This window comes from Micrasema longulum, unplaced genomic scaffold (assembly GCF_059751315.1).
Source record: "Micrasema longulum isolate JH-2025_06_02 unplaced genomic scaffold, ASM5975131v1 h1tg000191l, whole genome shotgun sequence".
Taxonomy (NCBI): domain Eukaryota; kingdom Metazoa; phylum Arthropoda; class Insecta; order Trichoptera; family Brachycentridae; genus Micrasema; species Micrasema longulum.
Window position 1 is genome coordinate 644,187 of NW_028277396.1, and position 23,877 is coordinate 668,063.

Consider the following 23,877-nt stretch of genomic DNA (forward strand, 5'->3'; position numbering starts at 1 on the left):
ATCTAAACCGAAACCCTCCATGCGTAAAGCATTTTACTAGTTATTAACAATGTTTTATGTATGCATAAATGTTCGTAGACCTCCACATTTCCTTGACTCTTCCACCTGTTGTCTTTCGGAATAGTGAATGTTACACAATGTGTAAAGTGGGCACTCAGACTAGCCAACTACAGCCATGTAAATGCCTAGATCACCATATCCTTTCTCAATCATGTCTTTTATTGCAAAAGATTTGGAATTTAATTAAAATGTTTAAATCTTTATTTTTTTTTAATTATATAAAAATACTAACGCAGTGAGCATAATTGATAAAAAAAAACCTAAGAACGGTTTCAATTGTTTTTTTCTTTCAATAAGCGCATTCGCTTTCTACTGAGCAGCTTCGAACTAGTGAGGATGTAATTCAATATTTTAAATAAATAACACAAAGTAATTCAATCTTCATTTTAAATGACTGAGTTTATCAATGTGCGAAGGAGATTGAGAGAAGAAAGTTGAGATATTATTTGCAAAATAGCTTGGCCACCACATACCACACACCGCATTTGAGGACATAAGTCTCCTTGACGGTGACCACGTGTATGGAAAAAATGCTCGTTGCCAAACGAGAAAATCTACCCGAAGGAGTTCTCTGTAATCTGGTAGCTTTTGAGCTGAAAGAAGGTAATCCAGAAGTGCAAAATATGTACTTCGTTGGATTGAGAAAAGAAGGAAGCGAATTTTTCACAGACTGGGATTAAATAGATTGTACACGATCAATTCACCGAAAGAATAACAAAACTTTTTAAAAGCTTCAAAATTATTTTTGGAAGCCACCAAATTTGTTTATCCGACAGGACCTATAACAAGGTCAAGGACAGTAGCGAAAAGCTCCATTTGGTTATCATAAATAGAAAGAAAAGGACAAGACCACAGGATGTGTTCAGAAGATTGATTAGGATATCCGCAGCAGCACGAATGGGAATTAACAATATAAAAACAAATCATTTGTCATTAAGCTTACTATGGCCTGATAAAAACTGCGAGTCTAGTGATTAGATATAACTCAAGAAAATTTTAAGCGGTGACGGATTTAAGGAGAAAAAAATAATTCACTCTCCCTGAAGGGGAAGATTCCCATCGCGATTGCCAAGCATCAAGAAGAGCATCTTTATTGTTTTTTTATGTCCGATTGAGACATTCCTTCAGTTGGAAGTAGATAGACGTCACCAAAAATAGAGGAAAACTTTTTTTTAAGTGGACAGAAATTAACGGATCGTCACTGGACCTCCAGATTTAAAGGAGATAAGCCCGTTAGATCCGTAAGTGCATCCGTCGACATGTCATATATGCTCTAGTAAGAGCCAGAAGAGGTTGACTTTGTCCGCTTAGTATAATTCACCTAAAACATTGCAACTCACATCGGTTTGCCTAACAGCCTAGCAAACGATGCCTAAGAAAACAGATTCATAATATACTATTAAAGTCAACCCAAAAAACAACCCCCAGCTGGCTCTGGCCAAGCGAGCAACTTTGTTGAAAGTCGTCTTTCCCAAATTCACAGCTTTTTTAGCATAAGAAGTACAAGACAATTTTTTTTTAAATTTCAGCTAGGTTTGAAACCGAATTTGAAGCTTGAAAAAAAGTGCCTAGAAATTCGATTGAAAGAGGACACACAAGATTGCTCTTTAATTGTAGGAATTATGATTTTTGAGGAGCAAAACTTAATTTGTTTTAAATACCCCAATCAGTTTTTCTATTTAACGCATTAGCTGCATCACCTTCCAGGGATCCGTGGCAATCGTCCTCAATCAAAATACATCCATTACCGACAAAAACCTGAATCATACATGATAAAGGAAGGGTCAGTTCGAGAAAATTATCGAACAATACATTTCACAAAAGGAGTCTCAAAACAGAACCTTGAGGACAGCCACATGAAATCTCACGTGATAAAAGTGTGCTACCACTGGGATATACAACGTTTTGATTTAAAAATTAGCTTTTATAATTTAAAATAAATTTGCAGGTATTTTTCGCAGTCATAGCTAAGATAGAATCATTGATCACTAAGCATGATCGAAGGCACCTGAGATATCAAGTAATATACTAAGGACACATTTTTTGTTTGTGTTTTTAGCAAAACTGCTTTTCGAAAATATGGCATCTTTTGTAGAAATATTGAATCTAAACCCAAATTGCTTCGCATTTATCGGTTAAGTTACATTTGAGTGAGACTCAAATCTTTTACAAATAAGTCGTTCTATTTTTTTTCCAGAATATGCAGAAGAATGATTGGTCTTTACGCTTTAGGACCAGTACTTGGTTGAACAGAGCGCTTAGGGTCAATTTTCATCAATCCTGTTTTCCAGCAATCTGGGAAGATACCTTTGGAAAGACAAATATTAAACATGGTAAGAAGTCCAAATAAAGCTAAAGACCAGCAAATTTTTACAAGCGTAGTATCAATTCAATCTAGATCAGACGCATTATTTAAATTGAGATTGAAGACGATTTTTCCAAGTTCTTATGAGAAGATTGGTGGTGATGACGAGGGTAATGGAATAAATATTGTATGTTCTCTAATCTACTTCAGCAGTAGGGATAAGTGCATCAAGCAGAGCTGAAACCGCGTCCTCGGCATTATTTGTGATATAGGTGACTTAAAAAAGAATTTTAAAGAATTTGTTAAAAAAATAAATTAAAAATAGAGGGCTTAACTTTTATTTATGATCGAAGTTTTCCATACAAATTCGTCTTAAAACAAAAGAGAAGTTTAAAAATTACATGAGTTGATTTTAAGACATTTTATTTCTACTTTGATTCAGTTATTTACACATCGATCAATACAAGATCGATTGGCGTATATTTGTGTTTTCGAATAAATCAACACGCCTATTAAGCCTTTGAAAATGTCAGAATAAATTTTCAGTCTAAAGGTCCAATTCTAAGTACGCAAGTACCAATACCGTTTGTGATTGTCAAGAAAAGCGGCCCAAAAAAACTAAATTTATTGCTTTTAGACACGCCAAAATAAATAAATGTGGATATCTTTTATTTTCCACTGAATTTGGATTCTAGATTACGTTTATATTTAATGAGAGCAATGTTTTAGCACAATTTACTTAATTGCCGCTTAAGGTTTTTTTTTCGCCGAAATTAGATGCTTTATTCAAAACATGTGCGGTCGAAAATAAAATACTGCACATAAATGCAAATATTTAATATTAGTTTCAAAGAAATTTGAAATATTTTAATTGTTGTAAAAAATAAACAGAATGTTTCTTATTTAGTACGTACTTTGATTTTCGATATGTGAATAAAACATGATTTATTAATTAATTTAATTAATTTTTTTCACACTATAAAAAACGAAATAAAATAAAAAAATGAGACTTCACTGTTATCCGTATCGGGGACCTTTAAAAATAAACTTTTTTTTGCATGTGAAAATATATACAAAGACGACTTAATATACATTAAGAAATTACAAAATGTTAGGATAGTTTTATACACTACGTAATTATGATTATATATTTCTTTCTGTATACCTATGTTTAAAAAAAGATAAGATTATTTTATGCTCACACTTACACACACCTGAACCCTTATTCCCACACTAATACACATAAACACACATCTTCACTTACTCTCATACAAATACACATAAACACACCCTTTCGTTGTAACACAATTGAATAATATGTATGATTCTTATTTAGAAACTTTACTGGTCTGTCTTTAAACCACATTTTTTTAAATGTTATTTTATCATTGTAGACTGTTTGTTTCTTTAAAATAAATAAATAAGATTTATAAAGAAATTATACCCGAAATCGTGAAGCGTCAGTAGAATTTTTTCGTTTTTATACAGCTGCACTTCTTGCGCTTACCTATTTGAAATCTGATACTTGAAATAAAAAGTACGAAATACCTATTTAGTTGGAAATTTATTTGTTCTTTATATCCAACATAAAAAATATAAACACGAATGTCTCATAACGACAAATGTTGAATGTAGATTTCAAGAAAATAAGATTACATTAATTGAAAATGTTCTATAGACACCAAAGACGAGTGAAACTTAAATCCACGAATTCGAATAACCAGCAACCTACTCGTCTTTTATATTTTATATTTTATAATTGATTACAACGAACTTCCACCAAGAATTTTACCAACAAACTTAAATGTTAAATTGAAAATTTTGATTTATATATTGTTTACTAAATTTTGATGTTATCATTTCGTAACTTCTTGGTATAGTTTGTTAAATATTTTTATTGAAAATTATAATTATTACTTTGAAATATCCCAATGGCATCGAAAATTTTATTTTCTTAGCTATGGACTAGACTTTAAAAAATACAAATATATGTCTTTCAATAATAGAAAAACTTAAAAAGTTATATATTTACTTCTCACTTCAAATAATTTAATTTTAAACTATTAAAAACAATTTTTACGGATGTTTTAATAGTTTTTAATTAAGTAATTGTCATTATCGTAAATAATTTTGGTACTTATAAATAAATTTCGTCAATATTTACCAATTAAAGTAAGTAATCGCGTCGTGAAAAATGGCTCCTCACACGAAGTGGTTTCCGGGATAGAACATCTGTAATCACACGCTATGGCTATTAATCTCAGCCGCACTAAACAACTTAAAGCAACTTTTCCAATAAAGGCCAACTGAGCCCCCAAGGCGCGACGTGCCGCGAAACGACGCCGCGACGCCGAGCTAACGACGGACCGGAACAGACGCGTAACCGCCACGGAGTCCGTAGCCCAACTGTTCGGAACTCGGGAAATCTCTCCCTTGAAGATATGTCAAATCCTCGTGTCGTGCGCATGTTCTTTTTTTTTAAATCATTTTGATATTTTGTAAATGTTTAAAATTACGATTACCTTTTTGTAGTGTAATACGTATGTTAATACTGAATTTTATGATTTAATTCGGATTTGGACATAATATTATTTTACTATAGTACCTACAATTAAAATATTATTCTTGTGTTCATTTTTTTGGGTTTTTTAATCGCTTGTGTACATTTTGGCTCTTAAAGGCAAGTGCCTATATTTCCCTATTGCACGCATCGGACGGATCGTATTAAACGGATTTTAAATTTTGATTTTAAAATTTGCAATGTAGACATGTGGGGAGCTTACCTTTAGTAAGACACAACCTGCGTTGAATAAAAAATGTTTATAAATAATAACAACATATCTGATCAAAATCAAACGTTTTATAAATATTTACATCTTTAAATAAATAAACACTTTGTATGTAGCCACTTGCCGACTTTTTCGTGTCTACCTGTTTTTAGACGTACCCGTCTCATCATCAGGACACTAATTAAACTAAACGAAAAATTCCACTACACACATTTACCGTAGTGGTTGCACAAAAATATAAAACCAACGTGCCGATTCGACGTGAAAGTGTACAAAGGAATTCGCATTTTAGTTTAAGTAATGTCCTGACGAAGACCTGACGGGTACGTCTCGAAATTGGTTGTCATGGAATAGTCAGTAAGTGGTCATATATAATAATTAAGTAACATTTAGTAAAAAAAATACCGCAAAGTTAATGCTTTAAATGTAAAGTAAAAAAAAAAATTATTCGACCCTTAAACAATAATGACCATCAATGCTACACTGAACTTCTCCCTAGGTTATGAAAATATTTCCCTATCAAGTTTAATAAACTTCGTGACGCAAGACATTCTAGATACTACAAACGTCAAAATCTGAACTGCGAACTCCAGTTCGCCATTTAACGCGTTATTTATACCGGAAATCGAAAGGAGCGGCGATTGGCGTCAAACTGTGGCAATGGCTAAAAAAGTTTTTCATGAACTGAGTAAGCTACCCCTAGATTGGAAATTAGATACAAGAATAGTTTATGGTCCTTGTTCTTACGATTTTCTAGAGGGAAAGTAAGTATGAAATGTAGGTACATAGTACATAGTATATAGTACATATACTGGCATGTTAATGATTTTTTTTGGCTATTCAAGATAAAATAAGTAAACCAACTCTGAAGAGAATTTTATTTTCAAATATTTTAAAGTCACAATATTGTTTAAATTTATTTTTATTTATTTGTATATTTAGCTGATCTTAGCATACATTTATTTAATTTTATTTATTTATGCACGGCCTAAGCCAATCACAACAGTTATACGAATATTTTTTTTGTTTTAATTGAAATAATCTACAGGTTATTAAATAAACCCTTATGGATTGGTACGAAAACATGTTTACAAACAATTCATTTGATTAATACATAAAATTTTCTATCAAAACAACATTAGTTTTATATTTTATACAATATAATGTAAGAAAATAATTAAATTAAATATTAAATCATTAATAACGAAATTGATTCTGCTGAACTATTATCGCTTATAAAATTAAGAATACCCTGGTTTAATAGTAGACTCAGTCATCTTTTTTCAGCATCTCTTCAACAATCGAATTTGGGTAAAAATAAATATAAATATCGAATATGCCCGTTATGTGATAAAAATTTTAGAGCGATAGATCTTTTTAACGAAAAAAAGTACCGTTTTAAAAAATATATCAAAATTGCGATAGAGACGTCATAAGAGCAAAACTTTTAGTTACTATTTTTTTATCGTTTTACTTATTAGTGTTCATTACTTTATTATTAATTATATGTTTGTACGCGTATGTATGCGCATTAGTGTATGTGTATATGTTCTATATATACATGGATGTGTGTGTGAATGTATATGTATGTATGTTATATGTGTACATTTATTTACATTTTTATTTCTTTTTTCATTGTTTTATATATACTTACTTTTTCTTATTCTTCTCTTCCTTCCCTATTTTCCCATCCCACTTCTTTTCACCCCTAGCAAACTGTACGTTTTGTTTTTTTTAATTTTTGTTCCTATATGAAACCTATAATTGATCTTGTTATTTTTTGTTATTCTTTATGTATTGTTTATTACAATAACTGTGTTGGTTTCAAAAATAAATTATTCCAGAGAGACGACAGATGGGATTTTTCCCTGTCGATAAGTTTCATTTTTCATAAAGTGAGCCAGTTATTTCAATTTTTTTTATTTTTTTTCTGCTCCTTAACTTCACAAATATCAAAATATGAAAGAACTGACGGAATATATTATGTTACACACTGTGTAACATTCACCATTCTAATATTTTAATCATGATAAGTCTTTTTTTATCACACCTATGTTCTCTATGAAGAAAATCTCAAGGGTTGTAAAAAAAAGAAAAGGCACTAGGGTCAAAAAAATCCGCTTGGCACGTGTAAATTCAATCAACGCACAGCTTCAATGGCGTCTTTACTGCGAAAAACTGTCCACTCGAGAAAATAGCAAACACAGTAGTTACGTACATATTCAGTTGAACTACAAACTACGGGGCTCGGCTTGATAGTTCAATATAGTCCAAATAACACCGCTACTGTTCATGGACAACCTACCCCAGTCACGGATAACGAACTAAATCGATATATTATATTAAAGAATAATTTTAAGCAAAATATTTCGTTTATAATCAATATCGTTGAAAAATAATTCAGAAAAATTGATATTATTTATTGCACACCTTGATTTTTTAAATTTAATTTACTTTATGTCTAAACAAGTTGCTGAAATGTAAATACGTGTTTTAGTGGTGCATAGGGCACTCCAATGGTATATCTATGGCAACGATCCTCAGATGGACAAACGAAATCAATGAAGAAAAATGAAACAAATACCAGAATGGATACAAGACTGACATTAAATGAAAGTGAATAATTGTATATAACCACTCACTGACTTTTCTATATCTTCTGGTTTAGAGAAGATCATATTTCGTATAATCAATTTTTTAATATAATATTCAATGCACATTAGTGTAAGGCACAAATTTCATGTGCCCTAACAGCACATCGGTTCTTTATTTTTATACAACTACTACAGTGAAAGCGTTTAGTGGGATCTAATGAAGAGATGGTGAATTAAAAAAATATTTATTTATTTATTTTTAGTAACCTTGTATATAATTTTTTTGGAAACAGAGACACAGTTAATAGTGACAAAATCAGGAACGACCCATGCATGCGGACTTGGCTCGACTCGCTAGAAAATCTGTGATGATTTACACTTATTATATACAGCTATTAACTAACATCTAGTAAAATTTTTGACGGCAATGTTTTTTACATTTTTAATACAAGATTGCTTCTTTGTATTCATTTTTTATACAAAGCGTCTGATTTTTATTGTAGATGGCTATGAGCTATTTTTCCAATCCAATTACCTTTAAATCAAGTCGAGCTTTTTTTAGAAGAGTACTTTCATTTTTGAGCTTATTTTTTGCCAGATTGGGTCGGAAATGAAAAACTCTAGCCACAGGTGCCGGAGAGGTCTGGAAAATGGAAATTAATGGGGGGACTGAATGCGAAATGTTTGCAATACAGAAACGCAATGTTTTTCTTTATCATTCCAGTATCTTCCACCAACCCACCCACATCCGCACTAAAGCCCTTTGTCTGACATCAGATGCTACATTGGAAGAGACTTTACCTAATTTATTATTCATTCATCTGCCTAATACGACTTTTGATGCAGGGAATAAGAACATTTTCGTAAACAAATGGAGTTTGTTGCGTCTGCAGACGTGGATATTTAAAATATTTTTCTGGATATTTTGCAAGGTAAATAAATACATTTGAGAAGAAAGAAGGGAATCCCCGCATGTTTTTATAAATATTTCAAACAACAAAGTACTTCTTCGTCGTTCGTGTATAAAAATAGCTAAGATTGAAAACTTTTTTTGAGAAAAATATTTTTTGAGAATTTAAAATGAATTGTATGCTTACATCAACAATTTTAATTTAAAATATGTTCGGGACGAGTTCAAAATTAATATTTACAGTCATTTAAAAATTGCAGGCCTTTTGTTGAGCCTGTAATATCACAGTAACGATTCAAATAATTTATTTTTTCTTTGTAGATTAATTAACCAAGATATTGCATTTATAACTAAATAAAAGCACAATTTAAAAAGCAAAATTTTCAATAAAAAGTAAAAAATATAATAGTTAAAATACTTGTTTCTATTTAAATCTTTAAAGCAATGCCAATGTGTCACATACATTTATATTTGTCTCAAAAAGTTCAAAAATATATTTTAAATAAATTCTCAATTTTCATAAATAAAATAGTTCAAATATGACACTGTTTAAGAATGGCCGATGTTAAATAAGTGTAAATGTAAAGGTTGGTTTGGTAGACATCATTTATTATATCGGCGGACGAAAGCGTTTTACAAACATTTGTAGCGTTACTTGTTAAAATAATGGTTAAATAGTAACTACCCGATTTCGCCAGGTTAAATGCAATACTATGCGTTATTTTCGGCGCCCATGCCGTATTTACCATGAACTTATATCATGTTTTGACATCGATACTGTTACTCGATTATTTCTTTCATTCTTCACGTAATAGGGAAATGTCACATTTATTTACAATTTTAAATTCTAAAGAAAGAGTCTATGAAATACTGTAGTCAAAAATTTTTTTGGCACGATCGAGTGTTCAAAATACTTAAAGATGAACATGACAAGAGTAGGAATAATTGGCGTGCGTGCATGAGAAGATGTATGAATGTAGAGAAAGCAAGCTAAGTATGCAAAGACAGAGTATTGTAACGTTTTATCCTCTCTGCCTACTCCTACGGGAAAACGGCGTGATGATTTTTTTGTTGTTTACTACTTATTAGAAGGTAATATAAAAAATATTTTTACAATTATAATTTTTGATTCTCGCGAAAACGGTCATTGCATTGTAACCGTTTTAATTTAAAGAGAACGAACCTTGGCGTCACAATTATCAAAGCCAAACATATCACGTTTTTTTAGGGACATATTTCTAAGAAATTTTTTTTTTTAAATTTATGTAAGAAAATATTTCTTCACAATATCCATATTGATTTTGAAAGCAAAATCAATTTTTCTAAATCCATTTCATATGTTCGTGGTATGTGATACTTCGCTAATTATTAACGATATGTTTCTTATATATATATTTTAATAATGTTTTAATATTAGAAAAACCGCCATGCATGGTTCTTTTTATTTTTAACATACATATTTTCTTCAAATATGTTTATATATTTTTACTTATTCGAATATTTTATTTAGTTTTTACTTAATTATTTATCGCCTATTTTATAATTTTGTATCCTCATTTTTTGTAACATAATTGTTTATTTGAAAAACATACTTATTTTTTTTTATTCAATACTCAATTGACCTTCTTTGCATTTGAACATTGGCAATCACGCATTTAGTATATTTTTGTTTCTTTTTTTCGTAATAATAACGTTCGATTATTTAGCTCACTTACATTTTCCTTTTTTGTTTTATGTAACATTTTTTTTGCTTTACAGAATTCATTAAATTATTTTGTATCTTTGCATTTTTTGTTTACATACCTACTGTATTTTGTATTTGCCTTTATTATTTTTAATTTTAAATCACATTTTTTTCTTATTTAAATTTATTTCAACAGAGAGGGAAAACATTTTTGAGAAGGGAATATGGAAGTCTAGGCATTTACAGGGCTTCTGACGTGTCATTGGCTGGTTTAAGTGGCCACTTTACACACTGTGTAACATTCACCATTTTGCCTATGTTTGAACAGCCAGTCTGCAAGCATTTGGACATAATCAAACATTGTATATTTTTTTCTGTTTATTTACTCGTTTGATTATTTCTGTTTTATTTTTAAGTACGTTAGCACTTATGTATTTTATAGATGATCCTAGGGTGCTTATAACAAAAAATAATTAATAAATTACAATCGTTATACTTTTTTACATCGAATCGGGTTGTGGTCCCGTGGCTAGCGTTGCGGACTCACGGATTAGAGGTCCGAGTTTTGAACCCCACTCTACCCGAACTTGATTTTCATTTTCTAAAAGTGAGTTATTTACAACTCGTTGAAAATGGCCACCACAATTGAAATATTTGGGAAAATTATAAGAACGCTAATATTTATTTTAATATAAAAAAAAAGAAAAATTATATCAGGCATAGATTATACAAGAAAGTACTGGCCAAAAAGACACCAAAACAACGTCATTGATATACCACCAATCTAATATGTTTTCTTACTTTACTTACGGATATTTGCAATATTTCTTGTATAATGTAAATCATAAAGTATTAGCATTGTTAATGTTTTAATCCATAATGCATATTTTTTTATTGAAATATTTTTGCGGCAAAACACTATTATATACTACTAATAGTACGATATCAATTAGTATTCATTCTTTAAAATTGTTAAAATTTCTTTATTAATATTTTTTTCTTTTCTTTTCTTGATTTTATTTAAAAGTACAAAATAAATTTCTTTTCAATTTTTTTAAACAGTATGTAGGTAATTATGTGTATATTTATATTAGTTACCTATGAAGTATATTTAAATAATAAAACGTGTAATTTAAAAAAGAAAAATCTTCGTTTAGTGTTATTCAAAATTGTTTTAATTTTTAAAATTTTTTTTATTTATATGTGTTGCTTTCTTACTTTTTTTTTCTATTTTTTTACAGGTTCAAAATATTTCTATCACCAAATATTAAATTTTTTAAGTATTTTTATAACTAGTAATATTATTTTTAAACCGTGTATCTTTTTTTTTGACTCCTCAATTTTCAAATAACTGTTTAGTAATAATTTCATTTAAATACTATATTTTACTTATTACACATACATGTAAGTATTTTATTATATTCAACTTATATGTAAAAGGCACTAAGTGCAGTTTATTTCAATAAAATACAATAAAAATTTATTTAATTTTGAATAGTTTTTTTAATTTATTTAACATTTCATTTTTTTCTTCTTTTTTTGGTTATATTCTATGGAACAGAGACTGGCGACAAATTATTTTTTTTTGCATGCAAAAAAAGTTCAAATTTGAATGTTAACAAACGGCATTCGTTTTTTGTGGATCTCAATCAGATTCATTCTTAAAACTTGTTACTTGTTACTAGTTAATATATATAATTCTTCTGTTCGTGTGATGTCACTGAACTTCTCCTAAATGGTTTAACCGATTTATATGCGGTTTTCAGCGAAATGTAGATCTTTGCGCTACGTGTGATTGTAGATATTAAAATTTTTAATCGAATCTGTAAAAAAAAAAGTTGGAAACATAAATCTTTTTTTCAACCACCTACCAGGGTTGCATTCGACGAGAATGCATGTACAAAAAAAATTAAGGACGTTGTTTTTTTGTGCTTTAAAAAACTTTGTTTTTGAATGTTTACAAACAATATTAACTTTTTATGGATTCCAATCAGTTTCTTTCTTTACATTACTTATCATTTTTTCCCATTTATTTCTTTTTCCTGAATTTTGAATAAAACTAATACAGTATTTTTTTCATTTTTTATTTTTTATTAACAAACAAATTTAGATTCAGTAGTGAAAATAATTATTCACCAAAGAAATTGCAACAAATCTAACTGCGATCTTACATGTTCAGTACTTGATACAACAGATAAAATTAAATATCTTGGTGTATACATAGACCAAAACTTAAAATGGAAAGAAGTTAAACAAATTAGAACATGTATTTACCTATTTATTAGATTACGGAATATTTTTAAAATAAATAATTTGAAAAATAACTTTTACTAAATTGTACAATCTTCGTTACAATATGGTATTGTAGGGTGGGGTGGTTTATACGCCAATATATTAAACCCTCTTAAAATAGTACAAAGATGTATTATTAAAGTAATTTTAAAAAAACCCTCAACATTAAATACGGAAAGTTTATTTAAAATATTTAAGATTCATACAGTAGACACTCTTTATTAAATAAATTCCATTTTACAAATTTATGAAAAAGAAAAAATAAAAGAATTTGAGATGAATAAGTCACTCAGATACCAACATAATATTCCTCAATTCCACACTAGTCAAAATAGCTTTGTCTTCAAAGGTTTAAAAAATTATTATAATCTTCCCAATGAACTAAAAACTATGAAAAATAATATATCAATAAATAAATTCAAAGTAATTCCAAAGAAATTTTTCGAACACGTGTAAAAACTACATTAAATTTTAATTAGTATGAATGTGTTATTATTTTATGTTTTTTCTTTATATGGACTTTTTTTTCTCATAAACCAGTGTAAGTCACTCTCGAAGCACAAGAGTTAGTCTCTCTTTTTTAAAAAGTTACAGTTATAACATTTACTAGATGTGTAAAAGTAGATGTGTATAGATTTTTTTTAAAACATGTACCTTTTATGAAATTTATTAATAAAAAAAATATATACAAAAATATTAACTAACATTCAATACATTTTCGAAAATCTCATTCATGAATAGAGTGCACCCCTGATGATGAGAAGAGCCGAGTTCGACATTTGCAAAAAGAATACTATTTTCGAAAATGAATTATTTTATGTTTTAGAATTTAACCATAAACAAGTACCTCCCTAGGTACCTACTTAAATTCAAAATTTAAATATTGATAATTTTAAGTTTTGGAATCCAATTATAAACAAGTACCTAAATACCCATTTATCAATGAAAAGTATTTTTCCAAGCTAATAGCAAGCATGCCAACGTTTGGGCAGGACAACGTCTGTCGGGTCCGCTAGTTACAATAATAAATTTATTTTATTGAAATAAAGACTCGGCATTCATAGAAATCCAGATGGCTTCCCATTTTCTTCTTTTATTTCCTAATGTAGTGAGCAATTTCGTTCGGTATAGAGTAAAGTGCAAGTTGTAGTACTACGTGGTATAGGACGGGGATAGAGAAGTGGAGGGTGTCAATAAAGCCTTACGATCGCTAAGGGAGTATTTCACGACACTTCACCCTAAAATCTAATCCCTAGAATTTTCGAATCGTGCAACAAATTTAAAACCTTAACAAAAAGGTCTTAATCCACTTAAACAAAAAGAAAAAACCAATGTGAAAATGAAAATCAATTTTATTTATCGTAAATTTACTGACACTATAAACGTTATGCTCAAACCCTATCCTGAATTCTATCAACTTTCAAACAATTTTAACCCGATTGTCAAAAAGAATAATGAATTTCTTCGTTTCACGTGTTTCAGGTTCAAAGATTTTTTTTACCAGTTATGTATGCATTACAAAATCATTCAAAGTGAGTTTATTAATTTATAACCAATTATAAATAAATCATATTTAAAACCACCTTTTTAAAGAAATATTTTCGTTCTTATGGATAAATAAAATGTTACAATTTTCAATTAGTCCTAAATAACTATGCTAGATTATTGGAATCAAGTTATGGCAGAGCGAGAAAAGAACCTCGAATATTTGATTATTGAGTCCGCGGCACTATCTATCATATGGTCAATAGTCTTATGAATGTTACATGACTTAGTATTTGAAGGAGTAAATTATGCGCTTCTTCTTAAAAAGTCTGTTGGTGATCTTCAAGAAATTGTCGACAAACTGCAGAAAAACTCTGCTCGTTTGGGTCTTAATATTAATAACAGAAAGACAAATCCAGTCCTGACCCTTATCAACCTCTCTATAATGATGATTCTTCATCGTCAGCCCCGTGGTGTAATGTTCAGCGTATTTGCCTACTATGCTAGAGGTCTCGGGTTCGATTCCCGTCGTGGTTGATATGAAATATTTATTTAAAAGGGTGTTTTTACACTGGAATTTTTCATTATCCCTGAGCTGGCACCTGAAGCGTAAAACTGATCATATTACCTTCATGTAACAAAAATGATCAAGATACGCTGCTAGATATTATTATATTAGGTGTGCAAAGAGAATGATGGTAATAATGAAGAGAGGACCGAAAAAGTTGACAGCTTTAAATACTTGGAAGTTCACATAACTGAGGATGGAAGCATGCACAAAGAGCTTGCAACCAACCTTGGAATTTCTGTTGCAACTTTTAACAAGATGGGCGTTGTTTAAAACTCTAATTTATACTCGATCAAAACAAAATGCTGATTATTTAATTCTTGAATAATGCTAGTACTCCCATATAGGTGCAAATCTTGGCACCATACTTAAACTCATAACATCAAACTTCTGAGTTTTGAGAGTAAGTGCTTGAATAGAGTATTAGGCATAATGTGGTTCGATTTCAATACTAAAATTGAAGTGTGAAAACAGACGCAGCAGTTTCCTACAATGAGCGTCTTGAGGATTCAGCGATGGACCTGGCTTGGATACGTGCTACGAATGCCTCAGGAGAAGCTAAACACAAGTTGCCTCTTTTTTACACCTGTGAGCTGCCGCCATCCTAAAAGACCGTCGATGCCGATGTTTCGGATTTATAAGGTGAAACTAAGAGAGGTAGGATCGACGTGAGAGGGAACGTAAGTGCTGGCTGATAGAGTCTGATGATGTCCACATCCTCCACTTCGGAATAAATGTGGAAAAGAGAAGAGAAAAATGTGCATATAGATACGAAAAACTAATGTTTAATTTTTAGTTGTAAGACTAAGGATTTTTGTTTTTAACAGTTGTTTTTTTTTTACGTAACCAAGAATAAATATCGGTCAATGTAGCGCTCTTGGCACCATTAGGTGCTAAGTGTATGATAATTATTAATAAGAATTTAAAAAATGGATCAATATGTATAGTTTTTTTCCTTGATCCCGTGTAGATAGGACTCGCTGGTAGTTTATCCTGAAGATGGCTCCTGCAACGGTAGCCGAAACGTCAGAACAAATCGAATCTACACGGGATTAGTCTGTGGCGAGAACACCAACAGCCGTGAGGTTGGCAGGTCCAAACTCCGCTTTAACCCGCAACGCGTAGTCCGCTGCAACGTCAGCCCGGGTGTGATACTAAACACCATGCATCAGAAGAACTCACCACATTATATCTTGGCATTTTGTGTCGCCTGCTCACAGCTCTTCGTTAATTCCTTATGTACAAGAAAGTAGGATGTTACTCGTGTGTAACAACTTAATTAATAACTTCAATTGTGGTCCATCTTTCTTATTTAGTCTCAAATCAGCTCACGCGCACCTGTCCTATATGTTAAAAAAGACAATTCGTATTTATTGACAACAGTGACCGTGAAAATTTACAATCTTATTTTCAACACATGGATATCGATTTTATTGAAATTGACTAAAGGAGCATTTTCTTATACCGGATATTGACATGCAAAGCACAACGTATGTATACGCGATTCATATGATGAAAGCTTCCATTATACTCTCGATATCTGAAAGCTCGTAATTCTTTTCGAGAGCCGTACAGAAGTTTAACTATTCATCTCAAGCTTTCTTCGGGTGGATAAGTTTCTATGGAAAATTCCTGACGTGCAGGCGGCATATCATTAAAAGCAGGTGACCCATATTCCTCGCGAATGGTTCCCATTGTGCCGTATTTTGACGTCACGAAGTAACACGTTTGTTGGTATGGCTATTGTTAAATCGTGGATGACAGTAATGGCTCTGGAACGGTTCCAACTTCTCCACCCCCTCATTATCGTAAATATTCTACGAATAATAGTATCTACGAAAAAACTTGTAAAACGCAATCTTTAAACCTTATATAAAACACACAAATTCTACTGTGCACAGTAAGTACACCATTTAACGGTTTTCACCTGAATTGACATAGTTTAAGAACAAGGAACTCATGACGGGTTTTGTCAAATGAATTTATTAAATTGATAACACTTTTTTTTTTTTTTAAATCACGACTCTACTTTCATATTTATATTGTTAATCATACAAATAAAGGCTCAATAGAGGTATCTGTAAATGTCATAAGGTTAATTAAGATGGAATTTTCATATAAAACAAATTCATATATAAATACATAAGAGTGTATACTTTATTTTTTTAACCTAATATATTTAAATCTATTTAGTTTATCATTGAGTACATAATAAAACCAATGTTATTTTTTGGTCAATAGTTGAAATATTTTTCTTCGAGGATTGACCCTAACTTATTTATTGATTTTAAAACTTTGATCTTTGAAAAACTTTAGTTTGACAACCAAAAACATTTGCAAATAACCTTTCAGTTAAAGGTGTTCATATTTTTAAAGTTCCAAGATGCTTATCTAGATTATATGCCCATCTAATAAACAAGTGTTTTACACGTGCTCCATATGTTTAAGTATGCACATAATGGGCGAATCACATATGATAAAAAGTTTAAGAGCGCATATAAAATTAATATCACGAAGGACCAACCCCTAATAAAACACTTAGGAAGCCGGCTCTGGGGCTCAATCCACCGATTATGGAATCTATAAAGCCTTAATAGCCAAGCCTCAAACCTTTTGGATGATTTCACTATATCTTCACGTGAAAAGTAGCAGGCGTTTTCAACGAAAAACACTTCAATAATCTAGATTTATATGTTTGCGTAAAATATGCTTTTATCTTGGAATATTTTTTTCAAAACAACACCATTATTTACCGTTTGATGAATGTTTCGTTTTAAAAATTATACATTTTAGGAAAAAATATATAAATTTATATAAATTATAGGAAGTACCGTAAGTTAAGTTAAGTTGTTATGTACTGTAAGTTAAATTGTAATTTGATCGAAGAGTTTTTCTGGAGAGAATATAGCAAATGATGGTAATAATTTTTTTTTCCTTTGCCGGCCTTTGGCATAGAGGTCAGCGCATTAGCTTACCATACAAGAGGTATCGGGTTCAATTCCCGACAGTTAACGTAAAATATTTACAAAAACATAGTCCCAGAACTGGCACCTTAAGCGTAAGACTGATCATCTTACCTTCACGTATCAAAAATTGTCAAGATACGATGCGATAATTGTACCAACGCAGTACCCAATGCTCCATTGAGTGCGAAAAAGGAATGATGATGAATATTTTTTTCCAAAAGATAATATTAATTATGTAAAAACAATCAAACTTCGTTTTTAGATAATTAAACATTATTTTCAAATGAAATACTATCAACAGTTATTGTCAATGTAATTTTTCATATCTGTACCAAAAAAAAAAAAATTATTTTAAATATACTTTAATAAATGTTAGCTAAATTAACTGAATAAAAGGTTCTGAAATAGCTGCCAGCAACGAATTAGTCTTATTTATACAATACCTTCGATAGTAAATATTTTGATCCCTATGATGGCAAACACGTAAAAAATTGGACTGATATTATACTCGTAAGTATGATCGTTTTTACTTAAAGTAAATATTTAGGTTTGCACTTTTTTGTTTAAAATAAAGTGGCACTCAATTTTATTGATTCGATAGATATAAGGAAATTTAAAAAAATTAAATATGCATGTCTAGGCATTTACGGGGACCGTGATTAATCGTTGGATAGTTTAATTCAAATGATCACTAATGCAATGTTTAACATTCGGCATTCCTGTTTTGGTAATAGTATTTTATGTTTGAAAAAGCTGCAAATAACTACCCCTGATCTAAATGTAGATATTATAAAGAGATCTACCCCCGTTTGTGGTACTCTCTTGCTCGGTCGTGTGCTCCGGGTACAAATGTTCTAGCTAAAAGCCTCCCTTCCTCTTACTATGAACTAGTTAAGCTTGACAAAACTTAAAATTAACACGCTACAAAAGTTGGATTGAAAATGTCGATTAAGCAGATGCTCATTTTGTGGTGATCTCGCTATTAAAAACTTTATAAAGAGACTACAAAAAAAGGCGGTTTTAAAAGTACAATTTTACAAAACAATGTGGGGTAATTTTAATAAGCTTTAAGATGAAGCTTTCAACGTTTTTTCGATAAACAAAATATGATTTTCTCTTTTAAGTACATTAAAAAATTTTAATAAATATGTTATTTTATAGTATAATCATAACGCTATAACGCACTCAATAGTGCATAGGGCACTGCATTGTAAACCAAGCAAATTACGATAATATGTTACATGATGGTAAGGTAATTGGTCCTAAGCTTAAAATACTAATCCAGGAATAATGAAGTATTGAAGATAAAATCATCTTTATACTAAATATTTTATGTTTACCCTTCCAGGAATCGAACCCAGAACCTCAAAAATTTAGGCAAATGCACCGACCACTTCATAATAAGATGGTCTTATCTCTACCCAATTAAAATTTATTTCAACAGAGAGGGAAAACGTTTTTGAGAAGGGAATATGGAAGTCTAGGCATTTACAGGGCTTATGACCTGTCATTGGCTGGTTTAAGTAGCCATTTTACACACTGTGTAACATTCACCATTCTTCCCATGTTTTAACATCCACATTTCCTCAACTCTTCCATCTGTTGACTTTTGTGAAGTAAAAGAGCTGAAACCTTTATTACGTGGGTGAGATTCATCCGGCTGAACCAAATCACCTACTAGGCAACGCCTGAAAACAATTTTCCAATTTTTATACTTCATCTTTTACCAGGTAGTTATTTCAACAATGTTTGAGTCTCTGTTGAAATAAATTTTAATATGAATAACTCCCTAGGGAGGAAATCCAGCCAGTCTGCAAGCATTTGGACAGACCTAAACATTGTTCTACCCGATTTTTTCATATAAGAGTTTCATCTAAGAGCAGCCATCAAGTCTAAAATACTCGTTCAGGGTCAGTTCTATTTCACTAACATAACTGTATTCTTCTTATAGCATAAAACTAAATATTAAATTTTCCATTAAATAAATAATACATAAAAAAACGACTGCATCAAAATAAATTCACGAGCTTGTGATAATGAACACATGTGTTTTAAATAAACATATGTTATTTCAATTCAATACTAGCAATTGATCACATGAAAAACTAAATTTATTTCAATTATGTGGGTACATAGAGAGCATGCCCACCATATTGCGCACATGGCAACGGATAACTAAAATCTCCTTGGTGAAGCTCACATACAAGGAAAAATTCCGCGTTCCCAGCAAAAAAAGTTTCATGAAAGAGTTGTCTGTGATCTGGTAACCTTAGCATCTCCGTGCGGAAAAAGGTATTAAAAGAATTGCATAGTCACTTCACTGAAATCAATAGATGTTACACAGTGTGTTAAATGGCCACTTAAACCAGCCAATTACAGATCTGTTAATGCCTAGACTTCCATATTTCCTTTTTTTAAATTTCTCTTAGTAATTTGTTAATCTTAATTACTGTCTAGGGGGTGAAATCCATTATTTTGTCTTCAAACCTTTGAACAAACTGTAAATGCCTAGACTTCTATATTCCCTTCTCTAAAATGTTATCCTTGTACTTTGTTAATCTTTATGACTCCCTAGGGGGTGAAATTCAGTCTTTCGTCTACAAACATTTAGACAAACTCAAAATATTTAAATCATATAGTTTGTACTTTATAGAATTAAGAAAAAAGAAAAAAAGGGTAGGTAATTCTTCAGTGACTGGTATTAAATTGATTGGGCATAATCAGTTGGCTAAAATGACTTAAAACATGAAGGTAATGCCTGTTTTAGACCAGGAATTTATCGGAGAAAATAAATTTGAAAAATTGGCCTATGACTTGCTGTTAGCGAGTTTGACAACATTCACAGTCCAATTTCTATTGAAATGTCCATTATCATCATCGTTTCCAAATTCGCCCCAGAGATGCACAGGAAACTGCATTAGAACTCCATTTGCAGTATGTCATGTTTTTTTTTTTACATTAATGATTAGTGGAATATATAGTACGCTTCAGGTCCAAGTCCGGAAACAATGAAATATTGCAGTATATAATCACCTTTAAACTAGTATTTTACGTCCATCCTGTCAAAAATCGAACTTAGAATCTGAAAGCCCAATCATGGTAGGCGAACGCTTTTGCTAATACACTTTATGACAGACTTATTTCCTCTTGAGTTCTCTTGTCAGAAGTTTTACCATCGAGTCGAAAAATACTCATCCAGGTGTATGGTTTATGTATTATTCATCTTTTGATTACGTGAAATAAAATTCTCGTATTACTTTAAATCTATTGTATTTTATTTTGCTTTAAAACAAACAAGAAACAAAATCTTTTAATATACTAAGACAGTGGGGCGTATAATTATCGGTAACTCCTGCAGCAGTGCGTAACTTAACTTACAAGTTATGCAGTTTGCGTACAAAATATACGATACTCGTAGGCGCACATAAATAAATAACATTCATAAATAAATATCATAAATTACATAAAATTAAAGAAATACACTATACAGAAGAAAAAAAATGTACAGTATTTAGAAATACAGTATAAAAGGGTATTAATAAATAGAGTATGCTGTATACGCGAGAAAATGCTGTATAAGGCATACAAAAAATACAAGATAAACCAATATAATTGAAAGAAATGTGGCCTTTAGAAATACAAATGCAGTATAAATCTTCTTATAAAATACAGTAACATTAGATTTTAATTAAATATCTGAATATTTACAGTATTGTGCGAATTAATGGAATAAGAGTAATTTTTGTCATTTTTACGCATAGCAACACTCATATGTCAATTTGACAGTTGTTTAGCGCTAAATTATGACTTACAGTTCATTAATCCATTAGGAGCTTATATTGGTGTTTGTTGGTGTACTATTCGTTGTATTTTTTTACATTTTCTCAATCAAGGACTTATTTTATAAATTGCTTACATATTAAACAGTGTTTTTGAGTTGGTTCAAAACATTAATATTACGCCGAGGAAAAGGGAAAAAAATTATACCTTAAGTAAACATACATCAATGACTAAGAAAAAGATTGCAAATTAATGTTTTGTGAGTCAGGGAGCAGTCAGCAAGATTGTTAAGAAGAAAAAAGAAACAGGGTTAGTTGAATCAAAGAAAATTAGGGAATCTGGAAGAAACTGGAAAACTAGTGTCCAAGATTAAATATATCTTTAATCAAAAATAGTTAATTAAACCCAAAAAAAATAAGTTACGAATTTTAACAAGATTTAGCAGCATCTGGGGTAATAATACATGACTCAACAGTACGAGTAGACTCAATGAATCTGGTATCTGGTAAAAATTCGACCACAGAAAAAACAGCTGACGGCACGTTTGATGAAACAAAGGCTCATTTAGGCTAGAGAATATACTAAATGGACTGTAGAAGACTGGAAGAAGGACTGCTTTTAGATGAGATCCACTTTCTTGTGCAGGGATATCGCACAAAATTCGTTATAAAAAGTGGGGATGAAAAACTTACTGTGGCTCATATTGACCAAACGGTGAAATATCCTGTGAAGAAAATGTTTTGGGGCAGCTCTTTGTCCGTGGGGACCGAATCTTTGATACCAATAGAAAGAATAATGAATAACCTAAAGTATAGAGCAGCATTTGAGTACAGAACTTAGTCAATGTTGTCCTAATGGTAGGGCTGTATTTCAACGGGACTCAACTCCTTTACACGTATTGAAGTTCTAGAAAATTCCCCTGACCTTAACCCTAGAGAAAATTTGCGGGTGATTAGTAAATCTAAGAAAAAAAAATTGGATTGCATCACCAAGATAAAGATGATTAAAGTTGTTATTCAGATTTGGTTTCGAGATGACAGAATAAAAGAAAATTTCCGAAGTTTGAATTGATTCCATGCCAAAACATGTTCAGGATGTTTTAAAAGCAAAGAGATAAAAAACAACTTATTGAATAAAAAATATCTCGTGATTGTACGTCACCTGTAACTTAAAATATTTCAAAAACCGTATTTCATGATTACAAGGAATTTTATTCCAATAATTCGCACAATACTGTAAATAACTATAAAAATATTATATTTTCTAAACTACTTCACAAAAAAACGCAATTTGATTTACGTAAGTATTTAGTTAATGATAAGATTGTAGATAATTATAAAGTTTACCCGTATTTCAAAGGATTTCTTAGAGAAACATAATACAAGAAACTAAGACTAAGATTGTAAATTAGATCACGAACGGAATCGATAGTTTAATCTCCTGAAACTAATTTCAAACCTCCAAATTGTTTATTGCCATTAAATAATCAAAGCTACTTAACAATGAAACATCTTAACTATAAAATTAATATATTTTCAAAAAATATTCTACAACATTCAACAGAAAATAAAAATCTAAATATACAAAAATAGAAATTATTGTACTTGTATATAAATTACCTTAGATCAATACTATTACTCTATGGGAAAAAGGAAACAAGAGGAAACAGGAAAAGAGGGGATATTAAGGAAAAATAATGAAATGTTTCTTCAGACGTGATTTATAAATATAAAAAGAGTTTTTTTTCGTTGTGTAATAATATGTAATAGACAGAAAAAGTTAAAGTAGAGCGGGGTTCGAACCTCGGACGTTTGATCCACAACAATAGCTACGGTACCACTGCCCGGTTCCTTTCCTGTAATAACCACATTATTACTGAAGTTTATAAGCTTTTTTATTGTTTGAAGTACAAAAACAAAAAAACAGAAAGTAAACAAAAATGTAATTATTAACATCACAAAGATGCAATCCTATTATGTCTTCAATGTCAGTTACAGGCTCAACTTAGTTTGTAAGGGACAATATCTAGGGGCTCCAGATTATACCTGGATAAAAGTAATTGGTTTTTGATCAATAGAAAAAAATAAGAAACAGACGGTGTGGTCAACTCAAAAATAGTACAAAGGCATTAAAATAATTATTTGGTAAACTTAAAACATAATCAGCATTTATTTAAGTTTTTTTTTCAATTTTGAAAAAAGAACAACAAATTTTACATTAAATGCATACTGAATCTAAAACTAGTAGAAATGTTAACTATATAAAGAGTAAATATAAATTTTACACAATAGTAATCAATATAAAGAGGATACTCGGTGTCAGAGAAATTTGATAAATACGTATTCGAATATAGTTTTTCCCTCACTCTCTCGCAAATGGCTCCCCGATATTGTGTGAAAAAAAACTACACGTAGAGTTCAAAATAGTTTATTTGAATCGAGGTT

The 23,877-nt window shown here is 30.6% G+C and overlaps 1 protein-coding gene across 5 annotated transcripts in view; it reads right to left on the reverse strand.

The window, feature by feature from the left end:
- Positions 1-23,877, reverse strand: part of LOC148283830 (EGFR adapter protein-like) — a 478,123-nt gene that overhangs the window by 126,539 nt on the left and 327,707 nt on the right. Inside the window, exon 1 of one of the 5 annotated variants that reach the window (XM_088243135.1) lies at positions 4,530-4,666. The exons of the other annotated variants lie outside the window; for them this stretch is intronic. The gene's annotated coding sequence lies outside the window, so the exon portion shown is untranslated. Of the gene's footprint in view, positions 1-4,529; positions 4,667-23,877 lie in introns of those variants that run through there. 5 annotated transcript variants of the gene reach the window in all.